Source organism: Mobula hypostoma, chromosome 27, assembly GCF_963921235.1.
Source record: "Mobula hypostoma chromosome 27, sMobHyp1.1, whole genome shotgun sequence".
Taxonomy (NCBI): Eukaryota; Metazoa; Chordata; class Chondrichthyes; order Myliobatiformes; family Myliobatidae; genus Mobula; species Mobula hypostoma.
Genome location: NC_086123.1, coordinates 23,584,674 through 23,605,872, shown reverse-complemented (window position 1 = coordinate 23,605,872; position 21,199 = coordinate 23,584,674). Strand labels below are relative to the sequence as shown.

The following is a 21,199-nucleotide window of genomic DNA, read 5'->3' as shown; positions in this document are numbered from 1 at the left end:
GCCACCCGAAGAGGAAGGCAGCAGAGGCACAGTGCGATCCAACACACGGTGCAAGTGATTGTCTTGGACGTTTTCCTCGCAATTGCGAGACCTTGCTGGACGTCGTTGATGTAGAATACTGCGGGTCCGGGCCATGGGCTCATTGGCGAGACCGATGGCGGTGGGGTTGCGCGGCCAAGGTGTTGGCACGGACCAGGCCCTCATGGCCGCGGGGTCACTGTTGCGGTGCCCGGGGAAGGAGACTCCAGAGCTGGTGAGGGAGAGAGCTGGAGTACGTGCACGGTTGAGGTTGGCCCCACCAGTCAGTGCTCACTTGGTGGAAGGTGAGTTGGATTGCGTTTGCCTATGGACGTTCAAGCCCGTGATGAGGCTGCTGCACCATCAACCTACAGGCCATGACACTCGAGGACTTAGGCTCATTTTTGTGATTGTATGGGCCCAGAGGAACACCATTTCACTTGGCTGTATTCATGTGTGTGTTGGCATGTGGCCAAGTGGTCAAGGCGTCGGTCTAGTGATCTGAAGGTCGCTAGTTCGAGCCTCAGCTGAGGCAGCGTGTTGTGTCCTTGAGCAAGGCACTTAACCACACATTGCTCTGTGACGACACCGTATTGGCCCTAGTGCCCTTCCCTTGGACAACATCGGTGGCCTTCAATAACCTTCCAGGGCGCAAATCCATGGTTTCACGAGATTAAAGGATGCCTATTAAAATTAAATTAAATATTCATGTGTATAGTTGAATGACAATTAAATGTGAAATTTGAACTGTGGACCACGGTATCATTTTGCTATAGAAATCTAAGGATGCTTGCTGTTGGCACTAGAACTCTCCAAAGCGATATCTGTCTTCTTGAAAAGAAACTCAGCAAAATGCATCTCATGATAATTTGCAAAAGACCTTTTTTTAAACGTCGTTGACGGTCACAGGGACCTCACAGTGGTGGTGAAAGGAATATATATTTTTTATTTTGAATATTGTGATGGGACTTATGTCAGTGTCTTCTGAACCAATAGCTGATATGACCAGCTGAAGGTGCTTTACTTTATTCTGTCTGCTTAGCCTCCAATCTGATGGCATGCCCATCGATTTCTCTAATTTCTGGTAATTACTCCCTCCTCCCCATTTCTTTTTTTTTCCATTCCCCATTCTGGTTACCCTCTCGCACTTGTCTTCTCCTCAGCTGCCCATCACCTGCTTTTAGCTTTCTTCCTCCTTCTCTTTATTCCATGGGTCCACTGACCTCCCCTGTCAGATTCCTTCTTTTTCAGCCCTTAATCTCTTCCACCTATCACCTCCCAGCTTCTTACTTCATCCCGCTCTCCCACCCACCTCCCCCCTCACCTGGCCTCACCTATCACCTTCCAGCTTGTACCCTTTACCTTCTCCCTTCCTATTCTGGTTTCAGCCACATCCTTCCAATCCTGATGAAGGGGTTTGGGCCCGAAATGTTGACTGTTCAGTCTATCCACCACCCCATGGATTTCCAACAGTATTTTGCTTGCTGACGGGTCTCGGCCTGAAACATCGACTGTACCTCTTCCTAGAGATGCTGCCTGGCCTGTTGCGTTCACCAGCAACTTTGATGTGTGTTGCTTGAATTTCCAGCATCTGCAGAATTCCTGTTGTTTGCCTTTTGCCTGCATTGTTCATTTTTACATCTTTCCCAGTCAGCTGTCTGAGTGGATCACACAGTCTATCCCATTGGGGACAATTTGAACCCCAGGCAGCACTGTTTTCTTGTAACATCCTTCACTGCTTTATTTATGCCATATCGGCTTTTAACATGAACATTTATTCCCCTCCATAGATGCTGCCTGACTTTGTGCTGAGTTTGCCCAGTGTTTTGTGCCTGTGTTGCAGTATGAACATCTGTCTGACATTTCACCTGATAAACACGTCTCCCAATTCCACGGTAACTGCGTTCATTGCCTAGCCTAGAGAATCATCTTATGTCCTGGAATAAGGACCATAAGACCATAAGACACAGGAGCAGAATTAGGCCATTCAGCCCATCGAGTCTGCTCCACCATTCCATCATGGCTGATCCCGGATCACACTCAACCCCATACACCTGCCTTCTCACCATATCCTTTGATGCCCTGACCGATCAGGAAACAATCAACTTCCGCTTTAGATATACCCACGGATTTGACCTCCAACGCAGTCTGTGGCAGAGCATTCCACAGATTTACTACTCTCTAGCTAAAAAAAAATGCCTCCTCACCTCTGTTTTATAGGGTCACCCCTCAATTTTGAGGCTGTGCACTCTAGTTCTGGATACCCCCACCACAGAAAACATCCTCTCCACATCCACCATATCTAGTCCTTTCAGCATTCAGTAAGTTTCAATGAGCTCCCCCCTGCATTCTTCTAAATTCCAGTGAGTACAGTCCCAAAGCTGCAAAACACTCCTCATATGTTAACCCCTTCATTCCCAGAATCAACCTCGTGAACCTCCTCGGGACTCTCTCCAATGACAACACATCCCTTCTGCGATATGGGGCCCAAAACTGTCGGCAATACTCCATAAGTGCGGCCTGACTAGTGTCATATAAAGGCTCAGCATTATCTCCTTGCTTTTATATTCTATTCCCCTTGAAATAAATGCCAACATTGCATTTGCCTTCTTTACCACAGACTCAACCTGTAAACTAACCTTCTGGGGGTCTTGCACAAGTCTCTCTGCACCTCTGATGTTTGAGGACAAAACATACAAACTTTTGAAACTAAAGGTTGCCAAGTAGCTGAAATTATTGCCACCAGATAGAAGCTGGAATCTTCAGTTTGCCATTGCTATCACAGAAATTCATCATTATTAATTTCCAGTACTAATTTGGCAAAGAGAGCAGTACTTCTCAGCCACAGGTGATGTAGTAACAGCACCTGAGTTATATTCATGACCAATGCCCTGAGGTTGTACTGTGACAGAAATAATGGGTGTGTTATTGTGTCTTTTACTTTCTTTGAGATAGAGACAGGATATGAGAATAGGTAGGAGATGGGTCTCAATTCCTAATCCTCTCAACTCACAAGCATATATTCTTTCCATTTTAAATATTCCCTCAGGTAGAGTAAAACCACATAAAAGTTCCTTTGAATAGATATAAACTGTACAGGTTTCTCGGCTTACAGTGTTTAATACACCCCTATGGACAAAAGTTTTATGCCTTTCTAACTTAGATAAACTGCTATTATACAAACACTGCATTTTGGTTGCCTGGAACAATTCAAAGGCATAATCCTGCACAATTTTTTTTATGAGAGCTGTTTTTAAAATTTAGGAATCAAGAAAGGGAAGAGAACGGCCTTTCAATATTTAGAGGTGCTTCAAAACTGTGAAAGGGAATCCGAAACAACAGACAGGAGTGCGTTGGAACACTTGACAGCAGAACTGAGATAGGGAGTTTTGACATGCACCCGACCACGACAGCCTCCGGAGCTTAGACTCTCTAACTCTCCAGAATATGGACAGATGGCATGCCCCCTTTAAAGGTTCAAGACCGCCCAGCTAATCGGCAGCCATGTTTTGGCACCAGGATTTTAACAGTTATAGAGCACCTGAACAGAGGTTGGGGGCTCCACTGTCAACTCAACTCTGGATTGTGGTCCAGCGTCTTGTTTAGAACCATGTCATCATTTCAGTCTCATATTGTGTCTCAATTCTAGTCTCGGATACTCCAACACTTTGGTCCTAACCATTCTCATCGGGGTCTCTCGTCACATAGGGTCCATGTTTTAGAATTAAATATGACAACAAGCTTACGAACATTCTGGTCCTGTTCCAGACAGCTGCCAAGGGGAGGGACAGACTTGGGGGTTAGGGAACCGACTTTCTGATAAAAGACACTGACCTTAGACTCTCAAAATTTAGTGAATGGAAATTTGTTTTTTTCTTTTTGGGTTGTTCACTGAGCCTGGAGGTGAGGTCACAAACGTTTCGTCACCAGCCGAGGTGACATTATCAGTATGCAACTGAGTGTTGTTTCTGCTGAGTGCTCGCATTTGTATCGGTCCAACTTGTTGTTCTGATTGGTTGTGCTGGATGCTGCCCTCCACTGAGTCCTGACCAACCAGATAGTTGAGTGATCTCCGTTGGCCTGTATCTCCCTGGTTATCGGCCATTAGTTCCTCCAACCAACCGGATAGTTGAGTGATCTCCGCTGGTCTGTATCTCCCTGGTTATCCGCCATTAGTTCCTCAGAGATCCAGAGCTCACGATCCCACAGATGCATAGGTTCGTAAATTGCATCCACCTCATTAGAGTCTTCTGTTGAGAACCAAGCTTATAAAATTATCTTGATTTCTTGCTTTGCGCTTCTGGCAGGACTTTTGAAGTTTCCCAGATGAACCTGTGTCCTTCTTAGTCTTCGTGTACTGAGACGAGTGACAGAGGATTGTGTCTCCTTACGGCAAGCTGATGTTCATGTCGTCTCTTGGATAGAGAGACCTAAATTTCTCCTGGTATTGAGTATTGGTCACTTGGTATGATGACTTAAGGCTGATTTATACTTCTGTGTCAAATCGACACTGGAGGTACGGCATAGCTGCGAACCCTACGCAGAGCCTACGTGGATCCCTACGTCGTAGCCTAACGTGCAGCTCTCCCAAATTGTAACTATGCGTCGTGGCAACACAAACCGCAACAACTGTGATTAGTCCGCTTGGTAGCATCGCATTTCCTCCTACGCTGTAGTAGCTTCCCATTGGGTGACTGAAGGGCAGGGAAGGAACTCTGGCTGCAATGCTTTCCATAAAGATTTACAGACCTCCGAAATTATGGAGGACACATTTTGCTTTTACGAGAAAAGATGCTCGCTTTAAACTTGTTTACTCCGAGAAAAGACTACCATGACCATGAAGCCTTGCGCGGGCAGGTGTGTGCGCATGCACGACATGCGCGAATTGCAGAGCGACGCAGACACACCAACGCACAAGTATAAATGCTCACAACGCGCGTAGGCCACTGGCGTAGGTTACGGCGTCCATTTGATGCAGAAAGATAAATCAGCATTTAGGGATCACACAAGTAAATGAGATAAAAGTGGCTGCAGAAACACAGCAGGCCAGGCAGCATCTTTGGGAAAGAGTTAACGTTTTGGGCTGAGGCCCTTCATCGGGACTGGAAAGAAAGACGAGAAGTCAGAGTGGGGGGAGGGAAGGAAGAAGTACAAGGTGGCAGGGGGTAGGTGGAACCGGGAGAGGGGGAGGGGTGAAGTAAGGAGCTGGGAAGTTGATCGGTGAAAGAGATAAAGGGCTAGAGAAGAGGAATCCGATAGGAGAGGGTGGAAGACCATGGAAGAAAGAGAAGGGGGAAGAAAACCAGAGAGAGAGATGGGCAGGTAAGGAGATAAGGAGAGAGAGGGAAACAGGACATGGGGAATGGTGCAGGAAAGGGGGGTGCAGTCAATTACTGGAAGTTCAACAAGTCAATATTCATGGCATCAGGTTAGAGTTCTACCCAGATGGAATAAAAGGTGTTGCTCCTCCAGACTAAGTGTGGCCTCATCGTGGAGGTAGAGGAGGCCATGGACTGACATGTTGGAATGGGAATGGGAGGTAGAATTGAAATGGAAGGCCACTGGGAGATCCCACTTTTTCTGGTGATGGAGCATAGGTGCTTGGCAAAGCAGTCTCGCCATCTACATCGGGTCTCACCGACGTGCAGGAGGCCACACCGGGAACACTGGATACAGTAGGTGACCCCAGCAGACTCACAGGTGAAGTGTTGCCTCTCTTGGAAGGACTGTTTGGGGCCCTGAATAGTAGTGAGGGAGGAGGTGTAGGGGCAGGTGTGGCACTTGCAAGGGTAATTACCAGGAGGGAGGTCAGTGAGGAGTGGGGAGGGATGGAAGTTGGGGTCATCTACTGTACTTCACCTACTCCCTCCACTGCTGCAATGTGGCCACACTCAGGATGGAGGAGCAACACATTATATTCCGTCTGGGTAGCCTCCAACCTGATGGCATGAACATTGATTTCTCAAACTTCCTGTAATGGCGCCCCCCTCAACATTCCCCATTCCCATTTCCGTCTTTCACCTTATCTCCTTACCTGCCCATCACCTCCCTCTGGTACTCCTCCCCATTCCCCTTCTTCTGTGGTCTTCTGTCCTCTCCTATCAGATTCCTCATTCTCCAGCCCTTTTATCTCTTTCTCCAGTCAACTTCCCAGCTCTTTACTTGACCCCTCCCCTCCCCCCACCTTCTTACTCTGATTTCTCATCCTTTTTTTCCAGTCTTGATGAAGGGTCTCGGCCTGGAACGTCAACTGTTTACTCCTTTCCATTGGTGCTGCCTGGCAGTTCCTCCAGCATTTTTTGTGTGTGTTGCTCGGATTTCCAGCACCTGCAGATTTTCTCCTGGTGTGGTGTGGCTGTAGGAAATGATGGGGCAGAGTGTAGATGAAAAAGAGGAAAGTGCCGAGTATAGATGGTGTAAGACACCAGAGATAAAGGTGATTTTGTGCCCCACTCCTTAAATTTTCAACAAATCTCAACTGTTTGAAGTTCGGATTAGAAAATTAGAGTGTATGCTGAGCGTGGTTAAAAAACTTCTAACTGGTTCAGCAGAAATCACATACCCAAACTTCTGATAATCCGCAGTTTGTTTTGGAACTATAATGTGAAGAAACGTAGCCAGGGAAATTTTATTCCTTCTTTAACAATGTTTTGAAGTCACATCAGCTACCAAACGTCAATGCTGAACTGTTCTTACCTGCATTGTTAATTAAAATATTCCACACCTCTATCCTTGCACAGGTTCAAAAGGTTAACTCAACAACATAAATTAAGAGAAACTTGTTTCACTGGCCCACATCATCCATGCTGACAAGATGTCTATCGTTGGCAACCCGATTCACCAGTATTTAGCCAATAAGGTCTTGTAAACTGGTGTGAACATAAAATGCTGGAGGAACTCAGCAGGTCAGGCAGCATCTATGGAAATGAACGAACAGTTCGTGTTTCGGGCTGAGAACCTTCTTCATAGAGTCATAGAAAAGTACAACACAGAAACAGGCTCTTCCGCCCATCTCGTCCATGCTGACCCATTTAAACTGCTTTATTTCATTGATCTGCACTGGGACCACAGCCCTCCATACCCCTGCCATCCATGTACCTATACAAGCTTGTCTTAAACATTGAAATCGAGCTCGTATGCCCCACTTCTGCGACAGCTCATTCACTCACGTGACCCCCTGAGTGAAGTTGTTTCCCCTCTTATTCCCCTTAAACTTTTCACCCTTAACCCATGACCTCTGGTTGTAGTCCCATCTGACCTCAGTGGAAAAAGCCTGCTCGCATTTACTCAATCTATGCCTCTATTATAATTTTGTATACCTCTATCAAATCTCCCCTCAATCTTCTACGTTCCAAGGAATAAAGTCCTAATCTACTCAATCTTTCCTTATAGCTCAGGTCCTACAGACCCTGCAACATGCTTGTAAATATTTCTGTATCTTTTCAACCTTATTTACATCTGTCCTGTTGGTAGGTGACCAAAGCTGCATCCAATACTCCAAATTGGTCCTCACCGGTGAATGTTGTAATTGTACCTGCTTCTACCACCACTCCTGGCAGACCACTATGTAGGGTAATGTAACCGGTGGAAATGTACATACAAACATCCCACCCTGCAAAAACTGATTTCAGGGAGGTAGCACCATCAATTTGCGGGAGACTTCCGGGAGAGGTGGGATGTCTGCAATAGAGTAGCTCCTTAGCAGCTAGCCAGCTAGTTTAAATAACATTAGCTATGCTAATGAACAAATGACACCTGTTAAACTCACCTCAACACGTCTTTTACAGTCTTAACCCACCATGGGCAATAGAAAAGTCACCGTTGCAAACAGTGCAGCGAGCAACACTGTCATTATTTTTGACCCCTATTAGGCAGGGGTACACTTTAGTGTAGTCTGGGGTGATGTACGTTTTATATTTTCTTTTTTTTGGAACACTGTGCCACGGCGCACTCTCGATCTCTCTCTCTCGCTCGCGCTTTCTCTCTCTCGTGGTCGCTCGCGCGCTTTTGCTTGCTTTCTCTCTCGCTCTCTCGCTTGCTTGTTCTCGCGCTCTCTCTTTCTCACTTGCTTTCTCTCTCGTGCTCTCGCTTGCTTGCTCTCGCTCGTGCGTTCTCTCGCTCTCTCACTTGCTCAAAAAAATTGATTTCCGTGATATTGTATATAATTTGCGGGCATCAGGGAGCCATTATTCATATGCAGGAGACTCTCGGAACTTCCGGGAGAGGTGGGATGTCTGTACGTAATTCACAACCATCGACATTGAGTTGCAGTTCACTGGTCTGACGTGATGACGAGATGAAGTAATTTTACTGCACTTGGTGTTTAGTATTTGAGTACAATAAATGTGTTGTGATGTTTTTTTCTTAAACATAAAATACCTCATACCATTTTATTTGCAAAAACCTACAGTTCCATCTACCCACCACTTGCTGGTGCAAGAAACTTCCCCTTTTAGATTCTCTTGCCTTATACCTTGTGTGCATTGATACTCTAGTCTTGAAATCAACCAATGCTATTGTAATTCCTCGGGATTTATTGAGAAACAAATTCCAAATTTGATATTCAGTTGTACTGGAATTCCCCCAAAACATTCAGGACTCACATCTCTTTCTCATTTGTCATATATTCAGTGTATACTGACGTGAGACCAGATGTATTTTGTTTAATTGTGCTAGTATGTAGATTAGTATTCTTTCAAGGAATTAGATTTCCAGTGTCCAGGAGTTAACAAACAGAAAGTAAATTTGCTTGGGTTCAACAGAAGGCCATTCATTGTGGATTAATGACAATGGAACAGGATATTCTAACAACACCTTTGAAGACTAATCTAGAACCAATTAAAAGGGTGCACAAGGTTCTAAGTATCCATGGCATGTTCATTCAAGCATTGCAAATTTAAGGGAATAGAAACTGGCTGCCATTCCTTCTATAAGGAGAGTGAAGTTACTTCGTAGCTTTACAGTTTGTTTTGCTAGTGGGATGTCTTACTGACAATACAACTTAGATAGTATATTATGAAATGTCACAGGGCTCAAAATGGAAGAAAAAGAAACACATGTTTAATCATTTTGCAGTCATTTGAAATGGGAGCATTTTAAAGGGATCAGTATAAAGCCATTGGCGATTCACGTTTTATGAACTGTCAGTTACGTTACACATTGTTAGGCAATGATTGTTGTTACCACCTTGGTGAATCGAGTTCGTACACTTTCTCTCAGTTAAAACGCACAAATCTGATCAGACAGACGGTTCGTTCCACAAGATCTGGACGATTAAAGCTCTGAGCCAGATCGAAAAGGACAGGGCGTTGGGGCCACAGGAGGACGGGCCAGTTCAAGTCGCTGCTTTGTAACTTTTACTCCACTCTGCACTGAACTTCGGTTTGTTGCACCATGAGGTTTACTGATTGCTGCTTTGATCTGACTGCATATCTGACTGTACATTGTATCGGACTGAACATACATGTACACAGAGCAATTATGTATACAATCTTACTGTTCGGGCAATATCCTCCCATATCTCCCTTCCTTATTGCCTACGTAGTGGCAGAGACGCAACATGAAGATTTTTACTCCCTTGTGTTGTGAGATGGATGTAAAAAATAAAATTCTAATTCCAATTCTACTCATCTCTGCACCAAACTGTGGCTGTGACCTGCAACTATCAAAGTGTGGACTCACTTTTGTGAACTTTCAGTTCTGAATGTTATTTGCTTACTTTTATTGTTTGCATGTTATCTTTTCTCTGCACCTTGGGTGATTCAAGTCAAGAAAAATTTATTTATCGACAGCCTTCTTTTGTTTTAATAGGTTCTATTGGGTTTCCTTGTTTTGTAGCTGGCTGTAAGATGATGAATTTCAAGGTTGTATAAAGTATACATACTTTGATAATAAATCTATTTTGACCTTGAAGATAACAATGACACAAATCACAAATACATCTAATGGGAACTTGAACCGCATTTATGAATAAAACAGCAACACACATCAAAGTTGCTGGTGAACGCAGCAGGTCAGGCAGCATCTCTAGGAAGAGATACAGTCGACTGCACCTCTTCCTAGAGATGCTGCCTGGCCTGCTGCGTTCACCAGCAACTTTGATGTGTGTTGTTTGAATTTCCAGCATCCGCAGAATTCCTCGTGTTTGCGTTTATGAATAAACAGTCTAGGTTTTCTTCCCAAATTCCTACACCTGCCTATTCCTTATCAGACCTAGCTCAGATGAGACAAAACTTGCCTCACGACAGAGAATCAGGAGGTTCCAGATGCTGGAATTTGTAGCAAAAATATCCAAAGCCATATTGTCACAAGCCCTGCAGGCCTTTGCAGCTGCCATAGAATGTTGGGCTTCTGGGTTTCTCGAACACCTGTATTTACCAATTGTTAAGACTGCTAAGGCTTTCTGTTTGATCTTGTCAATATTAATTGTATTCGGCACGTGTTGCCCTGCATGCTATGATTATTCAAAGGGGACTCTCGTTGTGCTCTGTAAGCGGAGTCTAACTGTGTGTTAGGGAGAATAATTTCTCTCGTGGGGTTGCTCAGTCGTGCCTGCCGTGCTCTAATGTCTAACCGCCTGTTTCCCTCTCCTCATGGGGAGTCCACTGTTCCTCTGCTCCTGGGGTCAAGTTGTTGCCAGTGCCTACAGTGACAGAGTCTGCCGTCCTCCACACCTGCGTTGAATCATAGCCAGCGGCCACCATGACAGAAGGAATCTGCCATTACTCCACACTTACATCTCCATAAAACATTGGAGCAGAATTAGGCCATTCGGCCCATTGAGTCAGTTCTGCCATTTCATCATGGCTGATTTAATATCTCTCTTAACCCCATTCTCCTACCTTTTCCACGTCACTTTTGATGCCCTGACCTATCAACCTCTGCTTTAAATATACCGAATGATTTGGCAATGAATTCAGCATATTCACCACTCTCTGGCTAAAGAAATTCCTCCTCATCTCCGTTCTAAATGGACATCCCTCTATTCTGAGGCCGTGCCCACTGCTTCCAGACTCACTCACTATTGGAAACATCCTCTCCACATCCACTCTATCAAGGATTTTCAATATTCAATAGGTTTCAAACAGATCACCCCTCATTCCTTTAAACTCCAGCTTAATACTTTAAATGAGACACAGGTTGAAGCATATCATTCTATGCCAAAAGAGTGGACGGAGGAACAGAAAGAAAGATTTAGCACTGGAACGTGAAACAACAGTTGCGGGCTGCCCCCAACTCATTCTTGGGAGTGTTGGCTGTTAACACAAATAACACACTGCACTTTACAATAGGTGCCCACTTTACTAGGTGCACTTGCTCATTAATGCAAATATTTAATCAGCCAATGATGTGGCAGCAACTTAGTGCATAAAAGCATGCGGACGTGGTCAAGAGGGTTAGTTGTTGTTCAGATCAAACATCAGAATGGGGAAGAAATGTGATCCAAGTGACTTTGTGAAATGAGTGTTGGAGTCAGAAGAGTGGTTTAACTATCTCAGAAACCGCTGATCTCCTAGGATTTTGTGCACAACAGTCTCCAGAGTTAACAGGGAATGGTGTGAAAAACAAAAAAAAAACATCCAGTAAGCTCAGGTCCAGTTCTGTGAGCGCGCATCATGACACGTATGGGTTAGTAGGTTAATTGGTCAGATGGGTACAGTTGTACACTGTGGGGATCATTGGACTGGAATGACCTGTATCTCTAAATTTAAAAATGTTGAAGAAAAACCACGTTCCCTTACCAATGAAGAGTTCAGGAATGTACAAAGTTTAGAAACCAAACCTTCAAGAGAAAAGTAAGCTCCACAACTCTTGAGTAGATCAGATTATCCTCTACAATATGCGTATAATTCATATAACGTCCTAACGCATGACATTAGTAGTCTGCAGTTGAACTTGAATAGTGCCGTTCATCTCAATGGACTTCGCACCTTGGGTCACCCACAATCTATCATCATCATCATCATGTCCGTGCCGCATGATGTAGGCGATCATGGTCTTTGAGCATGATTGTTCTTGGCAATTTTTTATTCATCTTTGGCACACAACCATTATTTCTGTCCAGTTTAATATATCCTCATTCTCAGGTAAAGGTGGTCTCCTATGAGGCAGAATTCATTCATTATGTGCCGTGCCATATAATGTAGGCGATCATGGTCTTTCTATGACCATGAATATTCTTGGCAAATTTTTCTACACTGTCATCGCCTTCCTCTGGGCAGTGTCCTTACAAGACGGGTGACCCCAGCCATTATCAATACTCCAGAGATTGTCTGCCTAGCGTCAGTGTTTGCATAACCCAGGCTTATGACGTGCACCAGCTGCTCAAACGACCATCCACCATAGCTTCCCATGACCCTGACTGGCAGGCGCTACACCTTGCCCAGGGGTGACTTTCAGTTGAGCAGAGGGAAGGAGCATCTCTTGGTAGAGATGTAGCTCCATTCTGCCATCATAGTTGCACAATCTATGCAACTGCAGTAGCATCTCTCAGGGCTACAGTTTCTGGACTCCTCCATTTCCTCAGCCATTTACAAACGAAACAAGGAAGCCCCTCATAGACATCATGGAGCCTACTTCACCATGGGTCAGCTGGTGTGCTGTATCATAACTTGAGAACTGTGGCCCGCTGTACAAGGGGAAATAGTGCTCACCCTTTCGATATGTCAAAGAACAAAACGCTCTCACAGTTTTGTGTCTTCTAGGATGACAGAGAAACAGGTGAGTTACACACCACTGGTGGTTGTGACACCACTGGGGTGGCGTGGTGGTGGAGTGAATAGCACATGCACCTTATAGCGCCAGCGATCGAGATTAATTAGCAGTACTCTGGCTCCTGTGATGGATTTTATTCTCAGGAATAAGCCAAATTGGATGATCAATTCCAGACTTCTGGTGGGGCCTGTTTGCGATTGATCCAGCCTTGCCTTTAGCACTCACATGCCAGACACCAGAACCACTGAGGCTGGGGATGTTCACAGAGCTTCCTTCTCTCATAAGCCATAAACTTTTAATTTATCCAACAACATCCAGTTGTTGGCTTTTCGTGACACGAAGGGAAGCCCATTCCATCCATGATGTCCTGTTCCCCAGAGTCATAATGTTGTACTGCACAGATATGTGCTCTTTGGCTCCACTACATCCACGCCAATCTTTTTTGCCCATCTATACTAGTTACTTTTGCCCACATAAAGTCCATATCAAACTCTGCTTTACTAATTCAAATGCCTGCATAAATATCTCTTACATGTGGTGATCATATCTAACAATCCAGACAACATCCAGCAGCGCTTGCAAAGTTGCAACATAATGTTCCAACTTTTATATTCTATGCCCAAACCAATGAAGGGAAGCAATCTATACACCTTCTTCACTGCCTTATCTACTGTTGACACTTTTAAGGAACAATGGATTTGAATTCCATTGTTTCACTGTTCATCAGCATCCTCCCATTTACTCTACACTCCCATCGCTATCTGACTTCCCAAAATGCATCATCTTGTTCTTTTTGGGACTAAATTCCATCTGCCAAAGCTTGGCCTAACTTTCCATCATATATATATCCTTAGACAACCCTCTTCACTGACCACTACACCAGCAGCTTCCAAGTCAATCACAAACTTATCAATCACATCCTATATTCATACTGAAGTCATTGATATATATCACAAACAAGAAATGTCCTAGCTTTGACCCCTCTCCTTATTTCCATGAACTCCTGCAACTTTCTTCCTGTCACAGGCTGAACAATTTTCCTCTTGTTCTTGTGCCACCTACCTATATTTGCGAGGATCACTCGCGAACTCAAGTGCAGGAATCACAGACACTTCGGTGATTCAAACAAAACTAAAGACTTATTGCAAAAATTAACTAGAAAAACTAATAGGATACAAAATCTTGATGAACTGAAATTGATTATGACACACAGAAGAACTAGGAACCACAACAACCCAACAAAAAGGGGTTGGCATGCCCCCCCGAGAAACACCCTAGAGCACGTAGGAATTCTGGGCTTTGAAAATACCGCGCTGATTAAAATATCCAAAATTAAATAAAAGTGATGAATACAAAAAGAGCTGAACAATCCCCATGATCTCAACTGAGACACATGCAAAACAAAACAGAGCTAGTCCAAAGACAAACAATTAGGCATAAAAAGGTAAATTGTCTAGGGACGATCCATTTGCACAAGGTGATACCAAGAAAAAGAGAAAATACAGTCCTCATACTATCTGACAAAAAAATAACTCTTCTTAAGAACGAACCCTGGTTTGCAACAATATTGTGGAGTAATTTACTTTATACAGTTAACTTATCAGCACTTCCTTGGGATTGGAGAGGAAAGCAGGGCACAGAATGATAACCTAGATCAGGGGGTCCCAACCACTTTTATGCCATAGACCAATTCCATTAAGCAAGGGGTCCATGGCCCATAGGTGACCTCGATGGTCACAGAGAGCAGCACCTGGATCAAGACCAAACGTGAGCCGGTGGCACGAACTGTGGCACTTCCACCTTAACCCATTCAGTTCTGGTTCCTCGTGTGTGCACTCCAGTTGCATTCAGATAGACTACCGTTTTAAAACTAAAAAATAATAGAATTAAAAAGGTTTTATGCACATATATTTGCTTCAAATTTAATTGGGAAAATAACAGCTTGAGCTGAATTAATTCCGACAGATTGTTAACATTTTCAAGTGTCTCTTAGTGACAGAGAGAGTCTAAACGAATCCTGGACACTCCACTGAAGGAACATCTCATGGAAGGACTTTGCCATAAATAGCACCATTATCCACTCAGACAAGCCCAAGAGCCATTAAATACCAGAAAAAAAAATCATGGAACATGGAGAAAAACATGCAGTGGTAAACCCAACTTCTGGGGGGAAAAAGCGTGAATTTTCTCAAATCACTTCACTTTCCCGAATGCCACAACTTCTAGAAGAGACCTTGATGTTTCCAGTTGCTTAAACCCCAAAGATGGAAAAAATAAAATGTAACACTATCTCAGCGTCGAAAGCAAATTTTACCTCACTGTACAGTTCAGTGATGGCATGGTATTACATTTTACCAGAATAAATGAAGCAGAAAACATAAACACTTTGAAAGAAATAGAAAGCAACTAGCAGAAATGTTCAGATCAACCTTGAACAAGACTTATAGGAAATGCTAATGGCCTGGAACTAACGTCATGCAGAAAGAAAGCCATGTTTTCCCCTGCAACAGTTCAATTGCTTAGTAACACTGAGGCTTTATAAAGCACTGGTGAGGCCTCACCTGGAGTATTGTTTGCAGTTTTCTGCCAATTATCTAAGAAAGGATGTTCTGACATCTGAGAGGGTTCAAAGGAGTTTTATGAGAACGATTACGGGATTGAAAGGCTCGTCATATGAGGAGCGTTTGATGGCTCTGGGCCTCTACTCACTGGAATTCAGAGGAATGAGGGGTGACCTAATTGAAACCTATTGAATGGTGAAAGGCCTTGATAGAGTGGATGTGGAAAGGATATTTCCTGTGGTGGGGATGTCTAAGACCAGAGGACACAGCCTCAGAATAGAGGGGTGTCCTTTTAGAGTGAGGATGTGGCCAGAGAGTGGTGAATTATGGAACTTGTTGCCACAGTCAGCTGTAGAGGCCGTCATTGGGTATATTTAAGGCTGAGGTTGATAGATTCTTGAATAGTCAGGGCATGAAGGGATAGGGGAAGAAGGTAGGAGTTTAGGGCTGAGAAGGAAAATGGATCTGCCATGATAAAATGGCGGAGCAGGCTCCAAGACCCAAATGGGCCTAATTCTGCTCCTATATTTTACGGTTTTATAAGAAAGGCTTTAGGCAAATTCTGTAAGTTAGTCAGCACTTAAAGCAGACATGACAGGAGTAGAACTTGGCTCAGGCAATACTGTACTACTGATCAGTTCGGCCACCTAGTGCACACAAGGCTTAGAATTCAGTTGTATTACAATCAATATGAACATCACTCAAATAGCTCTTCTTCAGTATCACAGTTGAGATGTATGCATGCTTCAAACTGACACTTTTACCAAATTATTCGTTAGAACAATGCAGCAACCAGATTTGAATTAACTTAAGGAATGCTGTGGTCGCTGGAACTGTTTGGGCCCTGCGGCGCGGAGAGCCGCGACAATGCTTGGATGAGCGTTGCAATAACAACAGAAAATGACTCAGCAACTCTGCAGTATCTGCGGAAAGGTTCCTTCAGTCCAGCAGTTTTGTTTCTTGTCTGCTTGGAGACTTCACTCCATTAGCTGTGAAGCACTTAAATTTTGAGAATGTGGAAGGTGCTCTTGAGATGCACGCTTGCTTTGAGTAATGATCGGTGCAACTAGACTGTAAAATGACCACAATTAATTGACTGTTGAAAATTATAAAGCTGCTGTTACTAATAGAAGGGTTGTTATTTCTGATACTCAGACAAAGGGAAAGTCCATAATCATGGCAATTATAAATTTTAGTACTGAAATTATTTACAGTCAGAAATAATGGGATGTGCAAGACTTGGAGAATTTTTATAACGGGCATAAGCCCAAAAAAGTTTTGAGAGCCATTGCCTTCTCCTTACTGCCTCAAGCTATTTCAACAATCCATCTGCCTGCTGTTCTCAATAGTGGAAAATAGTCCATCTGTAAACGAGACAGATTTATTACTGACTCTTATTGCACTGCTATTCAAAAGAAAATTCCAGGTCTTTCTGACCCAGACCTAAACAATTGAATCAGAACTTTAGATCAAGCAACACACACGTTACAAATGGCTGCAGCTTTTGCCATAGAACCAATCACAATTCAAATTCTCCAGACATCATCATTGTGCCAGATTATCAACCAATCACAATTCAAATTCTCCAGACATCATCATTGTGCCAGATTATCAACCAATCACAATTCAAATTCTCCAGACATCATCATTGTGCCAGATTATCAACCAATCACAATTCAAATTCTCCAGACATCATCATTGTGCCAGATTATCAACCAATCAGAACTCAAATTCTTCTGACGTCAACATTGTGTGCATCTCAAGACCAGACATAATGTCAATTGTGTCTAAATGCCAGTCATTGGGTACTAAAGACAGGCCAGAGGCCTACGCAGGTGATCAGAGACCCAGGAAAAATCAAAATGGAGAACTCTACACCAAGTTGTAAGGTACCTAGCTTAATGTAAGAATCACCTGCAGAAAGTAAATGAATGGCAAAAGATTGAAAGATGGGACAAAAGAAGCAAAGACATACTTAAGGAACATCTCTAATATTAGCTAAAATCGGAACGAATTAGAGGTTCACATCTTGTACAAGGTATCGTAATGGTTTTTATATATCGTACTTTTAATATCGTAACAGTGACCCAGATTCAATTCCCGCCACTGTCTGTAAGGAGTTTGTATGTTTTCCCTGTGACCGTGTGGTTTCTTCCGGGTGCTCTGGTTTCCTCCCACAGTCCAAAGATTTGTAGGCTAATTAGTCATTGTAAATTGTCCCATGATTAGGCTAGGGTTAAATTGGGGGATTGCAGGGTGGGCGGCTCAAAGGGCCAAAAGAGCCTATTCTGCACTGTATCTCAATCAATCAATCAATCAATCTATCTCTCTTTACTGCCAGGGAGGTTGTAACGAAGACTTATAATGTGGTTAAAAGTTTGTCTTTTCTCAAAAAGATTATTTCTAATATTAGAGATACAACATGGAACAGGCCTTTCTGGCCCTTTTAGTCACACTGCCCAGCAACCCACCTATTTCACCGGAGCTGAATTTACAATGACCAATGAACCTACTAACCGGAACACCTTTGGACTGTGGGAGGAAACCAGAGCACGTGGAGGAAATCCACACGTTCACCAGGAGATCGTACAAACTCTGTGCGGCACCAGAATTGAACTTTGAACCCCGGAATTTGCATTAACTTCTGGCTTGTGTGCTTTAATATTAAATCTTCCAGCAAGGTCCCGGTGAAGCAAAGCTTGTGGAGAACCAGGGCATTATCAGACAGCTAGTTCTCCTTTCCACTGATTAACCGGACGCGTCCAGCTATCAAGCACTGCTGCTTCACTTACTGTACAAGAGAGAGAAGTCACGGCTTCCCACTTACTGAGTTGTGGGTGTGTTGGTATTGGAAGCATAGCAACACTTGGGGATTGCCCAGTACAATCACCATGGAGTTGATCTGATGCAATCTACACATAGCACGTTGCTTCACACTTGTGGTCTGGGCAGTACAATCCTCGCACAGTTGTTTTGATGCAAACAACGCATCTCCCTGCATTTCAATGTTAAAACTAATCTAAACTAATCTCTCTAATCAAACAGTGTGTAAACTGAGTGATTCTGCCGAAAAGGAGATCTCCCTCACAACATTCACAGGTACTATACATACTACCAGGAAGGCAATTACCAAAAGCGGGGTACCAGCCGATTTTCTTTTCTCTTACCAGAGGGCCACTGAGGCCAGTTACAGAGCCACAAACTCTGCCTCGGTGAATATCAGCTGATGCCACGACCGCAAAATCAAATGTGGGGTTCAGTGGCTCGCTGGATAACCTCACAGAGCCCCTGGATGACATTAAGATGTCTATTTCTGTTTAGTTCCAGTTCCCACAGAAATGCATTCTTTCCTGTACATAATGTCCATCCATGTCACTTTGATTTTCTGCAGGCACAGAGCTGTACGAGTTCTGGAATTGCTTCATTAAAAACAGAACAGTGCGGAAATGGTAGTTAGCATGTAAACGTAAGACATGAATAAACGTGCATGAACTATTCATTCTTGAAGCCCCCAGGGCAGTGCTAGCAGGTCAGAGTAACTTACTTCTGAAATGCAAGTTGTCTGTAAATGGTCCCCCTAACAGAAGTATATTTAGGCTTGACAAACTAAAGCCAAGTGTGAAGCACACTGAAAAGTCCAAAAAGATCAAGAGAAAATATCATTGACTTTTAAGAATATGATGTCACCATGGCAGCAGACCTTATTGTGAGGGTCAGTGGTAGCAATATAATACACTGAGGCACGAAAAATTAGAGGACTAGTATAATGACCTATCCAAAGCCTAATTTAAATTAACTACTTCAGCTGCACAAGTTCCAACGTAAAATATACTTTAGAGTTCCTGAGGGCTAGTGCTGAAAATAGGTGTTATTACTTCAATGGTGACTGAGGGAGATTGAAACATCAAGACAAATGTGGAAGATGAGCAGAGCATAGATGGGCCGAACAGCCTGTTTCTGTGCTGAATTTTTCTATGACTATAAGACTTTAAATAGATCTTCCAGATCCAACCTGGTTTGATGTTCAATCCAAAAGATGGAATCTCCAGCAATGAAAATTTCCTTAGAGAAACCCTCCAAGAGGACCACAACCTTGTTGTGGGGTTTGGAAGATTGCATGCCTCAATGACCCAAACAGTTATGTTGGCTTTATGCTTTGGCTGTTGTTAGGGTCACCCATGCCAGACAGGTCGAAGGAGAGAGACCAGACTAAGAGTGGTCCACCGGTCCTCCAGGTTCACGGGTTCAGCTCGGGGCTAACAACCCTGACTGGTAAAGCAAAACTGTTATAGAAACAGCAATGAAGAAGCCTTCTACATCTGAGTGTGATGGTGTCCCTGAGTCTCTACCCGGAACTTGCATGATTGACAGTAGTGAAAACCGAGAGGAAGCTATTTGGACAGTGAAGGAAGCCTGAAATGAGGACTTTTATTGCTGCCCTAAATGTCAGTGGCTCCTACAGAGAGAAGATGGCCAAGATCAAGACTTCTCAAAGCTTTTCTTCATTACATACCTCTTCCAGATTTATACGATGGCCTACAACCTGCTAACATTTGGGATGACAAACAAGAGAAAATCTGCAGGTGCTGGAAATCTGAGCAACACACCCAAAATTCTAGAGGACCTTAGCAGGCCAGGCAGCATCTATGGAAGAGAGTACAGTTGGCGTGTCAGGCCGAAGCCCTTAGGCAGGACTGGGATGGGAACACTTGGTACGGGAATCTTCAGCCCAGATGCCGTACATGCAGAATGGAACTTGTGCACATGATGTTTGATCGCAGAGGCATTACCAACTCAGACGTGTCACTAATTAATTACAAATTGCAGGATCTTAATCATTCTAAGTAAAATATATTAAAAACACGCTACCTTAGCCACATAACTTTCCTGAGAACATTGATTTCCCCTTCTAGAAGTTTTCCCCTCCCCCTTCTCTCTTCTTCTGTTCCCCACTCTGGCCAATTACCCCTTCTCCTCTCTTGCCTATCACCTCCCCCTGGTGTGCCTCCTCCTATGATGCACTTTCCTCTCCTATCACATTCCTTCCTCTCCACCCACCTGGCTCCACCTGTCACCTTCCAACTGTCTTCCTTCCCTTCCCCCCCCCCCCCACGTTTTCATTCTGGCATCTTCCGCCTTCCTTGTCAGTGCTAAAGAAGGGTCTCGGCCTGAAGTGTTGCCCGTTTGTTCATTCTCAGTAGATGCTGCCTGACCTGCTGAGTTCCTCCAGCATTTCATGTGTGTTGCTCTTTCTAGAAGTGCCTTTGCGACGTAATTTAAGGTCTTGTTGATAGTGAAATAGCTGTTGAGAAAATCACGTAAAATGTTCAAGAAAATGAAACAGTCAATTTAACAATTTAAGTAGATCCAGAGACTGTTATAATTATGTATGACCTTTGTCGAGATGAATAGTCCTGTCTGCATCCAATTAATTTTACATTCAGTAAAGCTGTGCACTGAAATTCAATATAATTGGAATGGAACAAAGTCAAGGATAACTTTGGAGAGATATTAAAAGCTGGAACAGATGACATCCAGTCTTGTTACATTTAACTAGAAAAATCTTCATTTAATGCCTGGAGCTCACTTATATGTCTGGTTGATGCAGTGGTTTGAGACAATGCCATTTCAAATGAAAGAAATGTTTTATCACTTATCAGTGCAAGCCCAAATAGAAGTGAAGTTTGCCTGGATGATACCAAGTTTATATTACATGCCTGAAGGATCAGTTTAATTGACGAAGGAATGCTTTTAATGTAATGGTCACAAGATCTTCTTCAGCCTAAACACTACCTGAGGCTTGATTAAATTTGACAGTAGTATTGGTTAAATATTCCTATGTCAGCTTAGGGAAATGAGGCCGACCATGTGGAATAAGCTGACAGTTTGCGTATTTTTGTATCACT

At 43.6% G+C, this 21,199-nt stretch overlaps 1 protein-coding gene and 1 long non-coding RNA gene across 2 annotated transcripts in view; one reads left to right on the top strand and one right to left on the bottom strand.

The window, feature by feature from the left end:
- The window catches only part of emid1 (EMI domain containing 1), a 438,363-nt gene that overhangs the window by 338,451 nt on the left and 78,713 nt on the right, over window positions 1–21,199 (bottom strand). The window lies entirely within an intron of this gene.
- LOC134338559 (uncharacterized) overlaps window positions 14,339–21,199 on the top strand; it is a 40,757-nt gene continuing 33,896 nt past the window's right edge. The window contains exon 1 of the long non-coding RNA XR_010016258.1: window positions 14,339–17,331. This is a non-coding gene — a long non-coding RNA (uncharacterized LOC134338559). The remainder of the gene's footprint in view (window positions 17,332–21,199) is intronic.